At 37.2% G+C, this 17,078-nt stretch overlaps 1 pseudogene; it reads right to left on the bottom strand.

The window, feature by feature from the left end:
* Positions 1-2,326: 2,326 nt before the first annotated feature.
* Positions 2,327-5,962, bottom strand: LOC105749977 (annotated as a pseudogene).
* Between the last annotated feature and the right edge of the window lie 11,116 nt (positions 5,963-17,078).

Genomic DNA, 17,078 nt, shown 5'->3' with positions numbered 1-17,078 from the left:
CTAGATTCATACTCAGGTTCTCCCGACTCCAGATTCCTGCTCCATTCGCTATTTAACCCCACTGCCTCTGAATCTAATGATTCTTAAAATTTTCTCTTCAATCTGTTTTCCAGGTGGGTTGTTTTTGCTATGAGATATCTATATTTTCTTCTATTTCTTCATTTTTTTTAGTCTTTTGAGTTTATTTTAACATTTCTTGTATCATGGAATCATTGGTTTCTATTTGGTCCATTCAAAATTTGGAAGAATTTGCCACTTGAGCAAGATTTTGTACTTCTTATATCAAGCTGTTAATTGTCTTACCGATTCTTTCTTCCATAGCTCTAATTTCTTCCCATTTCTTTTCTCTAACACTCTCATTTCATTGACAAAAAAACTTGTTTAACTCTCTCCCTCCCCATAAATTGGCATTTATTATTTGTGTTCAAGAACAAGTTAGGAGGAAGTGGGGCAAAGACAGCTTTTGGGATAAGAAATCACTATTTGACAAAAACTGCTAGGAAAATTGGAAACTAGTATGGCAGAAATTAGGCACTGACCCACACCTAACAACGTATACCAAAATAAGGTCAAAATTGGTTCACAATCTATACATAAAAATGATATTATAAATAAATTAGAAGAACATAGGACAGTTTACCTCCTCAGAAGAGGAAGGAATTTGTGAACAGAAGATCTAAAGACCATTATTGATCATAAACTAGATAATTTTCATTATATTAAATTAAAAAGGTTTTGTACAAATAAAACTAATGCAGACAAGATTAGAAGGGAAGCAATAGATTGGAAAAGATTTTTACATGCAAAGATTCTGATAAAGGCCTCATTTCTAAAATATATAGAGAATTGACTCAAATTTATAAGAAATCAAGCTATTCTCCATTTGATAGTCAAAGGAAATGAACAGACAATTTTTAGATGAAGAAATTAAAACTATTTCAAGTCATATGAAAAGGTGCTCCAAATCATTATTGATCAGAGAAATGCAAATTAAGACGACTCTGAGATTCCACTACACACCTGTCAGATTGGCTAAAATGACAGGAAAAGATAATGACGAATGTTGGAGGGGGATGTGGGAAAACTGGGACACTGATATATTGTTGGTGGAATTGTGAACAGACCCAACCATTCTGGAGAGCAATTTGGAACTATACTAAAAAATTTATCAAACTTTATTTTTTGACCCAGCAGTGTTACTATTGGACTTATATCCCAAAGCCATTTTAAATGAGGGAAAATGACTCACATGTGCAAAAATGTTTGTGGCAGCCCTTTTTGTAGTGGCTAGAAACTAGAAACTGAAAGGATATCCATTAAGTGGAGAATGGTTGATAAATTATGACATATGAATGTTATGGAATACTATTGCTCTGTACAAAACAACCAACAGGATGATTTCAGAGAGATTTGGAGAGAGTTATTACACGAATTGATGCTGAGTGAAATGAGCAGAACCAGGAGATCATTATACACGGCAACAGCAAGATTATATGATGGTCAATTCTGATGGACTTGCTCTCTTCAACAATGAGATGATTCAAACAAGTTCCAATTGTTCAATAATAAAGAGAGCCATCTACACCCAGAGAGAGGACTATGGGAAATGAGTGTGGACAACAGCATAGCATTTTCACTCTTCCTCTTGTTGTTTGCTTGCATTTTGTTTTCCTTCTCAAGTTTTTTTTTTTCTTTCTAGATTTGATTTTTCTTGGGCAGCAAGATAACTAATAAATATGTATAGATATATATATAAATATGTATATATATATATTAGATTTAACATATATTTTGACATATTTAAGATGTATTGAACTATCTGCCATCTGGGGGAAGGAGTGGAGGAAAGGAGGGGAAAATTTGGAACAGAAGGTTTTGCAAGGGTCAGTGTTGAAAAATCCCCATCCATATGTTTTGTAAATAAAAAGCTATAATAAAATAAAGTTTTAAAAATATCTTGAACTAAAAAAAAAAAGAAGGGGGTGGAGGCACATTCATAACAAAATCAAGAACAAGGAGAGGGAAGAAGACAAAGAGACCAGAAAGTTTCTATCTGCTCTGCCAGATCCTGATCTGATTCTGATTTCTGAGCCTTGATCCAAGGCACATAGTGACACACGTGATAAGGTGGAGTTCCAGGGGATACAGTTTTAGGAAGACATCAGGGGATAGCCATACCAAAGGTGGGGCTATGATTCTCCTTGGACCAGCAGACTAGCTACCATTTATGGAACTGAAGCATAGAAGTTTGATAAATTCCATCTTATACCTTTCAGCTCTTATGAAACTTTCTCAATTAAAGTCTTCATGCTAAAGAATTCTTTTATCACCTCTCTAACTTCTTGTATTTTGCTTCTAGTTTCTTTGAATATGCCTCCAACTTGTAGGCTGCCTGCTCAAAAACTGCTACTTCTCCTTCAATTTAAAGTAATCTGATATAGATAAGACTGAAGTGCTACACATTTCTGCTTTAGAGACTTTAGTTTTCTTTTTATGTTTATTGCAATATATTTTATTTCCAGATACTTTAACCGAGTTAATTTGTTCATATTTTCCAGAAGTTTATAGTCTTCACGGGTGGCTGTCAGCTCATTGATCAAGCACATGACCATTTTGGAGAACACATCCTGGTACAGTTCTGTGTTCTTTTAAGCTTATGTCTTGAGGATCCCTGTCACCATAATAACTTTTTTGTGACATGTTTTGTTTTTTATATTTTCTCATTCTTCCATCCTACTTTCAGGCTTTAGATTCATTATAAAAACTGAACCCTGGTTACTTCTGTAGAGAAGGTCACAGATCACTGGGATCTTGTTGATATAAATATAGATATTATATTCATAAAGAGAGACACACATGCATAAATATGTATGTATGTATGTTTATATATATACAAATATGTATGCAGTACACATATATGTGTCTGTGTGTGTGTGTGTATATATATATATATATATATATATATATATATATATATATAAAAACTATTTTAGAATTGATTGTATGACATGGGATACACTGGCCCAGCATGGCATGCTTACATCAAAGAAGGTGCTATGCTCTATGAGCAAAGTAGGATTGAAGTAGCTCAGAAGAAATGCAAGATGCACAAAGTTAGAAAGTCCACCCCTAATGTTCATATGGACTATTTGTGTCAAATGTGGCAGAGCATTCTGAACTTGTATTGGTCTGATTAGACACAATCACACATACTGTAACTCAAATCCATTATAGTGATGTCATTTTGGTCCTCCTTAAGAATGAAGGGCTACAACCAATCAATATATATTTCAATTACATGTAAAACCAATTTTAAACATTCATTCTTTTTAAAGTTTGAGTTCCACATGCTTTCCCTTTTCCCTCACTCCTCCTTGAGAAGGCAAGAAATTTGATATATTACACATGTTTAGTCATATAAAACATAGTTCTCTCCTAGTCATGTTGTGAAAAAAAAAAAAACACAGAGAAGAAAGAAAGAGATAGAGAGAGAGAAAAGGAGGGAGGGAGAGATGGAAAAAAGGAGGGAGGAAGGGAGGGAGGGAGAGAAGGAGGAAGGAAGGAAGGAAGGAAGAGAGAGAGAGAGAAAGAGAGAAAGAGAGAAAGAGAGAAAGAAAGAAAGAAAGAAAGAAAGAAAGAAAGAAAGAAAGAAAGAAAGAAAGAAAGAAAGAGAGAGAGAAAGAGAGAGAGAGAAAGAAGGAAAGAATCTGCATTCAGACTTCATCAATTCTTTTTCTGGAAATGGGTAGCATTTTTTTTTTTCATCATAAATCCTTTAGCACTGTCTTGAATCATTGTATTTCTGAGAATAGGTAAGGCATTCACATGAGACCATCATTCAATGTTGTTGTTACTGTGTGTATTATTATTCTGCTTTTGCTCACTTTGCAATAGTTTATCTAAGTCTTTCCAGATTTTTCTGAAACTTCCCTGCCCATCATTTCTTGTAATACAATAGTATTCCATCACAATCATATAGCACAAATTGTTTAGCCATTTCCCAGTTTATGTAAACTTTTCAAGAGTTGCTATGAATATTTTTGTACATATAGATCATTTTTCTTTTTTAAAAATTCTGTTGTTTTATAGACTAATAATATCATGGCTAGATCTCAGGGTATGCACAGTTTTAAAGCCTTTCGGGTATAGTTCAAAATTGCTCTGTGGAATGGTTGGATCACTTCACAACTACTCTAATTGGTTTAATGTTCAAGTTTTCCCATATCCACTCCAATATTTATCATTATCCTTTTCTGTTTTATTAGCCAATCTTATAGGTGTAATGTGGTATCTTACACCTGGAATAAGGTATACTACGTATACCTGGTAGTACTTGAAGTTTTTTTAATTTGAATTTTTCTAATCAATAATTACTTAGAACATTTTTTCATATGACTTTTTCATATGACTGTAGATAGTTTTAATTTCTTCATCTACCAACAACATATGCGATAATTTATCTATCTTGTTTTACCACTCCCTTCTCCCTCTCTTCTTCCAGTACCTCCCGCTTTTGTAATCCTTAATTTTATTTTATTTTTGTACATATCATCCCATTATAGTCAACTCACACCCATACCCTCTCTCTGTATATGCTTCTTCTAATTGCTCTCAGCCTTGAGCCAAGAAAAAAAAGAATTTATCCTCATCCAAGTCCAGGCAGAAGGTTTTTGCCTATAAGAGTTTTGTCTTAGATAACAAGTCTGATTAGAAGAATGTTAATCCTAACCTCCATCAGTCCTGTCCTTGAGAGACTGAACAGGAAACAAGATGTGAAGTGAGAGGGAAAGCTGAGATCTCCCCAATTTTAATAATTGATTATTAATATGAGAAAAAATAATTTCTCCCATTGTCCAAAAATATATAACTTCTTTTTATGATGGATAAGAATTGGAAATTAAGACAATGTCCATCAGTTGGAGAATGGATCAAGTTGTAAAATGGAATATTATTGTGCTATAAGGAATTATTGAATTTATAGGATACAGTGAGATTTTGCTTATACCAGATCACCAAAATGATGAGTTATGCAGTGATACCCTAAAAGCATTATTATAGTCCAGTATTATGAGTTGTGTCAAAAGAATTTGTAAACTTAAACATCCTCCAAAGTAAGAAGCAAAGATTTCATTACACTGCTATTAGCTGGTGTGAGAAATGGATGGACATTCGTTTGGTTTCCACAATTGTGAAGGTTGAATTTAAGAAATGGGACTTGAATTGGAGGGTTGCTGGGGTGGGGAGGGGAGTGCTGGTAATATTACTGCCCCTCCCACCCCTCCACCCTCCACCCCGAAGGTGAAGTTGATGGGGGAGTGGAGAGGGGAGTCAAGGACCTGCTCTGGTGTAGGTGGGGTTGAAGCTGGGCTGAGAGAGTGAGAATCACCACACCTTTCAAGTTTATTTAAATCCTCAGTGCCCTCTGGTGATATTACCATTAATCTGTCCTTTGTCTTTCTCTTTTTCCTCACACTTCCTCATCTGGCTGTTCTTAAAACTTTTCTTTCTTCTATAACTTGCAGGATGCTTTAAAGCCAATTGTATTATGTTGTATATATAGAATGCTTCCTTAGAAATTGAATCAGGATCTTTATCATTGTAGTATTCACATAGTTGATTTCCCACTAGTTTCCAGTTATCTGCCTCTATTTCTTCTTCCTTGAAGAACCAAGGGGACTTGCATTCTAATGTATCCAAGAGTCCACCAATCTGCACTCAAATTACAAGCAAACCTTCTCTCTTGATCAACCTAAGTATGCTTTCTATAAAGCTACCTCAGGGCGGAGGTGGGTGTGGAGTTGAGGGTGGGAGAGAATCTTTTCCTATCTGCCCCCTTTCAGTTAGAAAAGGTTACTAGTTTAGCCCTTAACAAAATAAGTTCCCTGTTTGTCTATTAAAATACTCACCCTATTTCCTGGTTACCTGGGACTTCTTCAGTGAAATTAAGGCTCTTGGTTCCCATGTTGGGCATCAAAATGTAAAGTCCAGGCTAGTTCCTTGGAAGTCTCAGAAACAATCAGAGTCAGGATAAGTCCTTGGTCTTTAGGGAGGGAAGTGAAGGAGACAGAGAAACTGCCACAGGCTCACCACCAACCTTTCTCCTCCTTGTCCTGCTGAAAAGTGAGTCTGGCTTGTATCACCCTACCCTCTAATCCTTCATTCTATTATCTGTATACACCAAACATCGACAGCACTGAACAGTGAGAAGGATCATTTTTCCAAACACATGCTAATAGAATCATTGCCCAATTGGTAATTAACCTTAAGTGCTCAGCTGTCTGATTCAAGCATACCTTTTAAGAGTTTCAGGCCTTTACATGAAGTGATCCTATCAGTACTTCAAGCAGGATAATTTCAGAAAAACCTCGAAAGACTTCCATGAACTTACACAAAGCAAAGTGAAAAGAACCAGGAGAACATTGTTCATAATAATATACAACCATATTTTACAATGGAGAACTGTGATTGACTTAGCTTTTTTCAGCAATACAATGATTTAAGCCAATCCCAAAGGACTCGTGGTGAAAAATGCTCTCCATCGCCAGACAAAGAAAAGTCATCTGAATACTAACTGAAGCATACTTTTTCTTAATTTACACGATTGTATATGTATAACCTGTATCAGATGATTTATGTCTCAAGCAGACAGCGGAAAGAAGGAAGTGCCTCTATTTCATCAGTCATAAAATAGGATAAAGTTAAATGATCTCCAAGTCCCTCCTGCTTAGAATCAACATTTATTTTTTTCAAATACATTCATTTATCTGAAACTTAAACACAAAATAGAAAAAGAAAAATAAATAGAAAAAAAGAAAACATTGCCATATGCACTGCAGAACACAAGAGAATTCAAAATATGAAACAATAAATTTCCAATTCAAAAAAGCCTATATAATAAATAGGACACATTGTGTTCAGAGCTGTCCATTTTTTCTTTTCTTCTTTGTATGTTTTCTTTTGTTCTCTGCTGTATACTTTTTGATATAATATGATTTTGTGGTCCCCTGACTTTGGGGGACTTCTGTTCTAAAAATAAATCAAGAGTCCTAAATCTTATGGCTCTCAGGAAACCCCCATATCCTATGTCTGAACACTCCTTAGTCAGATAGTGTCAAGCCTCAGGAAACTCCCACAGATCAAACTCCTGAGACAATAGTGAACAAGACCACTCCTCTTTTATTGCTGATTGATAATTTTGTCAGTAATAATCTGGTCAAGAGAGCTAAATTCCAGAGACCACTCCCTCCTACCAATGAGCCATAGAATTAGCATATCTATGACTGAAAGCTGGATAAATATATCTCCTTGCTTCTGTTTCTCTGTGGAATTCCCTTAGAGTTCAAGCTCTCGCTTTGTAATAGCATTACTATTTCAATAAAGCTTTGCTCCTTGGCTAAGGAGATGGCCTGCAAATTCTTTTGAGATATCTTGTAAAACCAATCTGGGAACCCAAACTTGTCAGGTCCCCCCTTTCCCAACCTCAACACTTTATACTTCTTTTTTTCCTTTTACTTCCCCCCCCCCCATCTGCCCCAAGAAGGCTACAATTAAGCACAAATAAATTATATGCATATATGGAATCAATATCCTAACATGTTCTGGGGCAAAAGTTCTTAACCTTTTTGATGTCATGGCTCCCTGTGGCAGACTGGTGAAGTCTATGGACTCCTCAGAATGCTTCAAAATGCATAAAATAGAATAAATAGGATTACAAAGGAAACCAATTGTTCTGCAATACATCTGTAAAGATGTTTAAAATGACTTCATGGACCTCAGAATAAGAACTTCTGTATCTAAGGTCTTTTCTAGCTCTGATATCAAGTGTCTAAGGTTCCTCAATTTCTAACATTCTATTTCCTAAAGTCCATTCCAGCACTGATGTTCTATATTCAAAAATCCTTTTTAGTTCTCACATTCTACAATAGAATGCTCTGTGTTCTAATGTTTTAGCTAAAGTATCTTAAGTGTTAGGAACCTTCTCATCTCTGACAAGAGCCCTGGATTTTAACAGCCCTCCCAGCTCTAAAATTCAGCTCTGGCATTCTGGGTTCTAATATTCCTCCAAGCCCTGACATTGAGGATTCTAAAGTCCTTCTAGCTCTGACATTTTGTGTTCTAAGGTTCCTCCCAACTCTGACATCCTGGGCTCTAAGATTCCTCCCAGCTCTGACATTCAGCTCTGACATTCTGGATTCTAAGGACTGTCCCAGTCTGACAGTCCTTTAAATCTAAGGTTCTATTTAATTGACTTTTTTTTTTGTTTTAATATTCTTTTTATTCTGAGTTGTCTTCCAATTCTCATAATCTATGCTCTAATAGTCCATATTCCAACGTTCCTCTCAGTTCCAACATTTTGTGATAGCATAACCCTTTGATTTTACCGATTGTAGGCATGGGACAGCTTGAAAAAAGCAACTTTAAAACTCTGGGGGACAGACACACAAATGCCCCTCAGTAAAGGGCATTCTACTGTGTCCTCATTCTACCTCTTTCAGGCCATCCCAGTAGGACATGGGTTCTGAAGGCCAATTCTTTAAATCTGTCAGGAAATGGAGCCAAGCTCTCCTCTGGTGGTTGGCCAAGCTCCTTGATGCAAATATCTCTTTGATTACTTTTTAACGAAAAACAAGCTCACATCAAAACTGAAATTATATTGTCAGCAGTTAATTATCACTTGTCAAACAGCTGTATGCCCAGATTGTGGATTTAATTTCTATATAGGTTTGCATGAGCCTCATCCTTGTTATATGATTCCAAGCTCTCTAGCTAAGAGACATCATGTATTGTTGGGATTCTGTAAGCAGATTTTTGTTGATGCTGTTGTTGTTTTTTTTATAAACAGACAAAACTGGTTGAAAAATTTATCAAGATTCACAAAATCCCCAGGATGCATCTGGGATTTAGAATCAGCACTAGAAAGAACACTAAAAGTCAGGATACAATAGGGTCTAGTCCCAGCTCAGCCACTCACTTTTGGTATGATCTTGAGCAAATCATTCCCCTCCTTGGGATCCCTGAAAAGTGAGGAATGCTTGTTTCACCTACTTTGAGACAGTTACAAAGATTAAATAGCTTAAATAAATAGACCTGAAATTTCTCCAAACACTCAACTAATTATGGAAATGTGAATTATTCATACACATGTCATTATTGTTGTGATAATAATAGTAGCGATGGATGATGGTAATGGTGGTGATAATGGTCATGAAGAAATTATGATGGTAGTAGTGAGGATAATGAAGAAGAAGGTGATTACAGTGATGATGATGATAATCATGAAGAGATGATAATGGTAGTGATGATGATGAAGATGATTGTAAAGATGATAATGATGAAGATGATGATGATGGTGGTGGTGAGTTCATGGCTTCCAACCTAGATAGCTTCTGATCTGAGCCAGGAAAGGTCAGATGGATCAAAGGTTTAGAGATAGAAGGAAGCATAGTAGTCTTGTAGGAGCTGAAGCCCCGACAGGCTATATAACTTGTCCATAATTTTTCAATCATTAAATATCAAAATTGGGGTTTTGGCCTGGGTCTTTGTGAATTCAACTCTAGCAATTTCACCATTCTGTGCCACATTTCAGGGAAGGGAATTATATTACTATCCACATCTGGAGTATAAAGTTCAATCTTAACTACCACATACCATATTCTAATGAAGGAAGTCAACCAACAAAAGGGCTAGAGGGAAAGGGAGGATGAGAGAAGATAGAGGTGAAGACACTCAATTTGGAGTCATGGTTTTGAAGTCTGGAGGGAAAGGGAATGAAAGTGGGCCAGACTCCAAAAATTGGAGTCTTCGGGAGGAATTCACCAATGGGAGAAGGGAACAGAAATAGGACCAGCAGAGGATATTACAAGGTAAGGAGGCCATGATCAGAGTTGGATGTTCCAGAGTAAGAAGAACCCCAGACTGAGGGAAACTCCAAGATGAGATAGGAAAAAAAAAAAAAAAACATTGTTTAAAGCCCAAACCTTTCAGCAACACAGTCTGGAGGAGAATGAAGCTGGCCAGCCTGAGCCCTTCTACAAAAATGAAAGTTCTAGGAAGAAGTCACCACTAAGAGAATGGGAGAAATCTGATAATATTCCAAGATGAGAAAGTAACACAGATATTTAGATGAAGAAGAAAAAAACTAAGAGAATTGAAATACACTAAATGCAAAATAATTTGAAAAGTTATCCTATTGGGGAGTGACTGGATTTGTTGTATTTGACAAAGGCAGTGAGGCATCATGGGGTATGATTGTTGGAGAAAGGATTTGTGGTTCTGGTAGGGCCTGATCTAGATTCCCTCTGGGGTGTCTTCTGATGCTGAGATTCTGCTATTCTAGGAATTATGAGTCTGTTTCCTCCAGGTACCCCACTTAAGTCTAAACTCTGGAAGCAGATGATCCTTTGAACCAAAGCATGACACTCCACAACAGCCAGCAAGTGTTTTCTTGGCCAGCTAAGACTCTAACAAGGTAATCAAGTGAGTGAACAGCCAAAAATGGAATGGAAAGGAAATGAGCTAGCCCCTGCTGGTCAGTGAATAGGATGAGGTCAGCTGGAAAAATCAATGGGGTGAGATCATGTTCTGAGCATGTCTGTCCTTCCATCATCTGGCTACCTCATCTAGTCTCACTCCTAAGGAAGGAGAGAGGAAAGGGGAGGGGGATTACTGACAAGTCCCTGGGGGATTTTTGCCTTCCCTGACACTACAAAATTGGGTAGCCAACCTGGAACCAGCTCCCAAGCTCTGAATGCAAGGAGGGGATTTGTCTTATCCTCTCCACTTACCCCAATCTGAATTGAAGCAGGGCTAATTAGATCAACACACATATGGGTGAAAGGTGAAAAAAAAAAGAACAAGTTACTCACCTGTACACATTTTCTTCATGGTACAAAACAGCTGGTTTGATGGAATTCTCAACAGAAGGGGCTGATGGAAGTGTTGTCCTGGAATCATGAAGTTCCACCATTATAAGCAATTTGTCCCTACCCTATGCCATGAAAATTCCCATCTCAGGCCTGACTTATTCAACAGCAAAAGAAGATAGTGTCATTTCCCTCTAAAATATACTGGTCTCAGGTGGGAGAGACAGTTCCATCTGTTAAAGAACTTTCACCTGGCTCGGGTGAGAAAGAAGGAGCCCCAGCTCAGACTTAGCCCAAAGGCATTAGAGGAGGAAAAGGAGAGAGAGATTCATGTAGAGAGAAAACTATACAATTTGCATGAATAAAAATGCAAATTAATATAGCTATAAGAGATCATCCTAGAGAGAAGTCCTGAGTGTCAGTCTTGCTTCTATTACAAACTGAGTACCCCCATACTTTCTTACCCTCTTCCCCCATCCTCAAGCCTCCAGGACATGATATAGTTGTTGCTTTCATACCACAGAATTAATGGTGTGGTGCCCCTTCCCCCATCTCTGGCCCTCCCTTCCAACCAGAGGAATAAGTCTGAATTATTATGGTATTAAAAGATAAAATATATTGGTATTATATTACTATACATACATTTTATGCATTTCTGAATTTCTAAACTCTTTTTGTGTTTCCTGATAGCTTTTGTATGTGGTCTGCAGCTTCCACAATTCATTTAATTTCTTATTCCAACCCACGATGTATTGGAACTGTGATGTGGAAGGGATAACTATTACAGAGAAGATAATGATCTTCACCAATGAAGAAGGAACTTCCACACCTGAAATTCCCTCCTTGGATGAAATCATAGATCCAGATCCCCTCCCAAAAATGTTTTAACAGGTGAGTGTGCTGAACGATGCAGGGGTGAAAGTTACAATTGGATGGATTGACAATCAGAGAAGTCTCAACTCATGCCTCCTTCTCCACCATGAAGATCTCCCAAATCTCCCAAAGTGGAAGTCACCTTTCCTTTTTCCGAATTTCAATAGAACCCGTTTGTACATACCTTTTAGACATGTAGAACATTATAATAATGATGTAGTTCATAGAGTGCTGCCTTAATGTCAGAAAGACTAAACCTTGAATTCTTTCTCCAGCTTCACTAGCTATATGATCATTGAGAAATCATCTCACTTTTCTAAGTCTCAGTTTCCTCATCTGTAAAATGGGGACACTGTTGCTGTCCAGTCATTTCCAATTCTTTGTGATCCCATTTGAGGTCTTCTTGGCAAAGATACTGGAGTGGTTTACCAATTTCTTTTCCAGCTCATTACAGATTAGGAAACTGAGGCAAATAGAGTAAAATGACTTGTCCTTTACAATTAGTAAGTGACTAAGGTTAGTTCTGAACTCATAAAGAGGCATCTAACTAGCACCACCTTAAAACTTGACTGAGAAAATATCTGTAAAGCCTTTTGCAACCTTATAAGTACTTGATAAATGCCAGCTATTGTTATTTTTGTTACCTTGTCATCATTCCCATAATTGCTCCACTGTCACAGGTTCTGATGGTCTCTGGTGGAAGAGCATCTTCTGGAAACTCTTTGAGTCTCATTGGAAAAGGCTGTGACCTAAAACACTCTGTGCTGTCACCTGGGGAAGGCTGTGACCCCATTATATACTACAATATTACTCTCCCCTACAGACTCTGCATCCAGCCAAACTGACCTCTATTTCTCACATATGACACTCCATTTTCTACCTCCATGCCTTTGTCCTGGCCTTTCCCCATTCCATGAGTGCACTCCCTTCTTGCCTCCATCTCATAGCATCTATTTCTTTTTTTAAGATGCAGATCAAAACAGCAGCATTGTGCAATCAATGATCAGCTTTGATGGACTCAGCTTTTCTCAGCAATACTATGATCTAAGACTCTTCCAAAAGATTCATGATGGAAAATGCTATCCTCATCCAGAGAGAGAACTATGGACTCTGAATGCAGATCGAAGAATAACTATTTTCCCTTTTTAAAGACTTTTTTTCTTTCTCGTGGTTCTTCCCATTTGTTCTGATTCTTCTTTCACAGGAAGACTAAGGTGGAAATATGTTTTATATAATGGAACATGCATAACCTATATCAGATTGCTTTCTGTTTTGGGGAGGCAGGAAAAAAATGGAACTCAAATCTTATAAAAGTGAATCCTGAAAACTCTCTCTACATATAACTGGAAAAAAGAAAATACTATTCAGTGGGTGAGGGAAATAAGATGTAGATCAAACACCATCTTCTGCATGAAGATGAACCCTTTCTTGGTTCTCCCAACTGTTGGGGTCCTCCCTCTGGAACTATCAGATTGTTTTTATTAGACTAGATCTCTTTATCTTTCCCAGACCACAAGGACTACTCACAAGTAGTTGCCACTCTGGCCCAGGAGCTTTGACCTGCTCCATTTCTGATCTGGGTTACTTTGCCCCTCCTTTAGGAAACCCAATGGCCTTGCATTCTCTGGCACTCATCCTATCAGTGGTCAGTTTAGTGCAGATATCCTATCAGCTTAGCCCACTGTGGCTAGAACTCCTGAGGTCAATCAGTCCACCAGTCTCTCTTCCAAGCATCAAGAATTACAGGCAAATATCATCACACTCAGCCAAAATTAACTTTTTTTTTAATGTAGCTATAAATATACATAGAGATAGAAATAGAGATACCTATCTATCTTTATCTCCATTTTTTAAAAAAAGTCTATATCTTTATACCCACATATATATGTATTTTTTTTATATTTATAGAATATATATGTTATACGTACTTATTGTTGTTTTCCGTTAGAATGAAATATTTTTGAGGATGAGGATTTTTCTGGAAAAGGAGACTAGGCAAAAAGTAGAATGATTTCTGTATATGGGAAATATTGAGGGGAAATTGTAGGGAGTAGAGCAGGAGGATGGGAGTTGTTGCCTGGCAATGATAAGTACAGTCACTTCTCAGAACTTTAAAGTCAGCAAAATAGTTTGCAGATATCTCATTTGAACCTCACCACAAGTTCCTGAGGTAGATGATAAACATGGTTAGCAGTTATATTGGGCAGCTAGGAAGTGCCATGGTGCACAGAGTAGTCAGGCTGGAGTCAATAAGATTCATCTTCAAGGAGTTCAAATCCAGCCTCAGATACTTCCTAGATGTATGACCCTACATAAGTCACTTCATCCTGTTGCCTCAGTTTCCTCATCTGTGAAATGATCTAAAGAAGGAAATAGCAAACCACTCTAGTATCTGCCAAGAAAACCCCAAGTGGGGTCACAGTCAGATACGACTGAAAAACAGCAAAACAGTTAGATAGAACTTCCAATTTTGCAAAGCGCTTTATAAATATCTCATTTGATTCCAAAGTGGTGGAAAATGCTATCCACCTCCAGAGAAAGAACTGTTGGAATCTGCATGCAGATTGATGCATACTATTTTCACTTTATTTTTTCAGAGCAATTTTTTCCTTTCAGAACATGACTAATATGGAAATATTTTTATATGATTATACATATATAACCTATATCAAGTTGCTTACCATCTTAGGGAAGAAAAGATTTACTTTTCATTTAACAGACTGACTGCCTCCTGTCTTTGAGGTCAGCCACTATATGTCAAAGGCAGCACTCAAACTCAGATCTTTCCAACTCCAAAGCCAACTCTATTTCCACTAAAATAAGTATAGACTTATACTGCCTTCCTATCCACTTTACCACACTGCATTGTAGAAAAGAACTTTTAAATATTATTGTTTAATCACTTACAACTATACATGATACTGGATATTCAGGATACTGGAATAGTTTGACATTTTCTTTTCCAACTCATTTTGCAGATGAGGAATCTATGGCAAATAGGGTAAGTGATTTGTCCAGGGTCACACAGCTAGTAAGTGTTTGAGGCCAGATTTAAATTTAGGAAGATGAGTCTTCCTGACTCCAGGGCTGATGCTCCGCCCACTGTGCCATTTAACTGCCCTAGAGTCTGAAATCATAATCTTTGGATCAGATGCTTGCCCAAGACAAAGGATCTGGGAGAACCTTAGTGGTTCTCTTACCCCTCTGATTCCTTACCTGCAGGTGAAAAGCTGGACAATTCTCTATATGACACCACCAAGTCCTATGACATAAAGTCATACCTCACAAAACTAGAAAAAGAAATATGTCCTTTGCCTTGGGGAGAGGGGCACAGGAAATGAAGACCTGGCTTCCAATTGCACCTCTGCCATTTAGTAGCTGTGTGACACTTGACAACTCATTTAATTGCTCTGTGCCTCAGTTTCCCCATCTGTAAAATGAAAGGTTGCATTGAATAACCCATTGGAGTTCTCTTCCAGCTCAAATCCATGACCCTATGAACTCATTATAGAGCACATAGGAGTGAATCAAGGGCACCATCTAATAACTGAGATCGCTCCGGAGATCTCTACAGACCCAATACTGATAAACATTTGAAAGTCAGGAGCGCAGGCATTAATTTCCTGTCTCACTGCCTCAGTGTCATCTCCTCTTGCAGTCCCAAGCAGTGCTCAGCATCTAGGGCTAGTGCCATTTTTTTCTTTTCCCCCCCTTTTTTACCATAGTTCCTTCTACAGATCCTCTTCTGTGCTCATGCTCCACCCCCAACCTCCCTATCTTCGTTCATCTATTGTTCTTTGGAGATTTCTCCTCAGCCTTTTATCAGAGAAAAATCCTTCACTGCCATTCTGAACAAAAGATTTTCTTTGTTCTGACAAGACCGAAGATACAATTCACCTTGAAATACAACTCTAAGGTAATAGTTATAAGCGACTTTTGCTCTGGAGTCCTTTCCTTGTTCTAGCATTCCATGGTCCTTCCCAAACCCATTTTTCATTTTCTCCAAAACACCCAGGAACAACTCCCATTCCTTCTTCTCCAAGTCTGACACCTCTGCTCTAGTCTCACTTTCCTCCCTTTGCTTTCTGGACACCCAAGTTAACTCATTTGACTTAACACTTCCTCCATCTCAAAATCCAGCCCCTCTTCCCTTGTCCTATTGATGGTCAATAGTGTTCTCCTTCCTCACTTTCAACTCTTGGACTCTCCAGTTTCTTTCAAGAACCAACTCAAATGCTACCTACTAAATGATGTCATTCAGTTAATTTAAAAAGGCATTGAGAGTGGACCTGTAATTTTACTGGTCTAAAGAGCTTCCAGAAAACAACAACAAAACCTGAAATGTGTGATGAATAGACAGATTTCAGAAAGATCTGAAAAATTTAGATGAACTGATGCAAATTGAAGTGAGCAGAATCAGTAATAACAATGTTGTATAATGATTGAGCTATTCTCAGTAATACAATAATTGAAGCAGTTTCAAAGTGATGGAAAATGCTATGCACTCCCAGAGAAAGAACTGTTGGAATCTGAATGCCGACTGATGCACATACTATTTTCACTTTATTTTTTCAGAGCTTTTTACCCTTTCACAATATGACTAATATGGAAATATTTTTATATGATTACACATATATAATCTATATCAAGTTGCTTACCATCTTAGGGAGGAAGGGAAAAAACTTTAGAACTCAAAATTTTATAGAAAATGAATGTTAAAAATGTCTTTACATGGAGTTAAAAAAAACAAAATGCTATTTTAAAAAAAGAAACTGAGATTTGCCTAATTCACTGAGACATTAATTTACCCAAACTGAGATGTGTTAAAAGCAGCATTTAAACTCAGGTCTTTCCAACTCCAAAGTTGACTCTATCTCCACCTTACCCCACTGCTCTTCAAAAATATAGATATAGATATAGATATAGATATAGATATAGATATAGATATATTGTATTTACTTATTTATACATGGTTTCTGATGGGGGAGGAGGATTGTAACATCCTTCAGAGCCAAGCAGCTTTCTTTTATAAAGGAAAAAATAACTTTGTTGTTTTCTTTTTTTTTAGTATCCACCACACCAAACACAGTACCTCTCATATAGTAAGAATTTCATAAACATTTATTAATTTAACCCCCAAGAAACACTAATGTCCAATTTACATCCTTCTAAGCAATAAAAGCCCAAATGCTCACAATCCAATAGTGTGCTGTTTGATTGGATGTTGTCCTTCAATCTGAAAGAGGATCAAAATGACATCACTATGTTAAAAACAAATTATAGTGTGTCAGCCTGTGGCTGATCAGAATGCTCTACCACAGTTCAGGCACAAGTAGTCTATAT

This window comes from Sarcophilus harrisii, chromosome 3 (assembly GCF_902635505.1).
Source record: "Sarcophilus harrisii chromosome 3, mSarHar1.11, whole genome shotgun sequence".
In the NCBI taxonomy this organism is placed as follows: Eukaryota; Metazoa; Chordata; class Mammalia; order Dasyuromorphia; family Dasyuridae; genus Sarcophilus; species Sarcophilus harrisii.
This window is presented reverse-complemented; position numbering and strand designations above follow the sequence as displayed.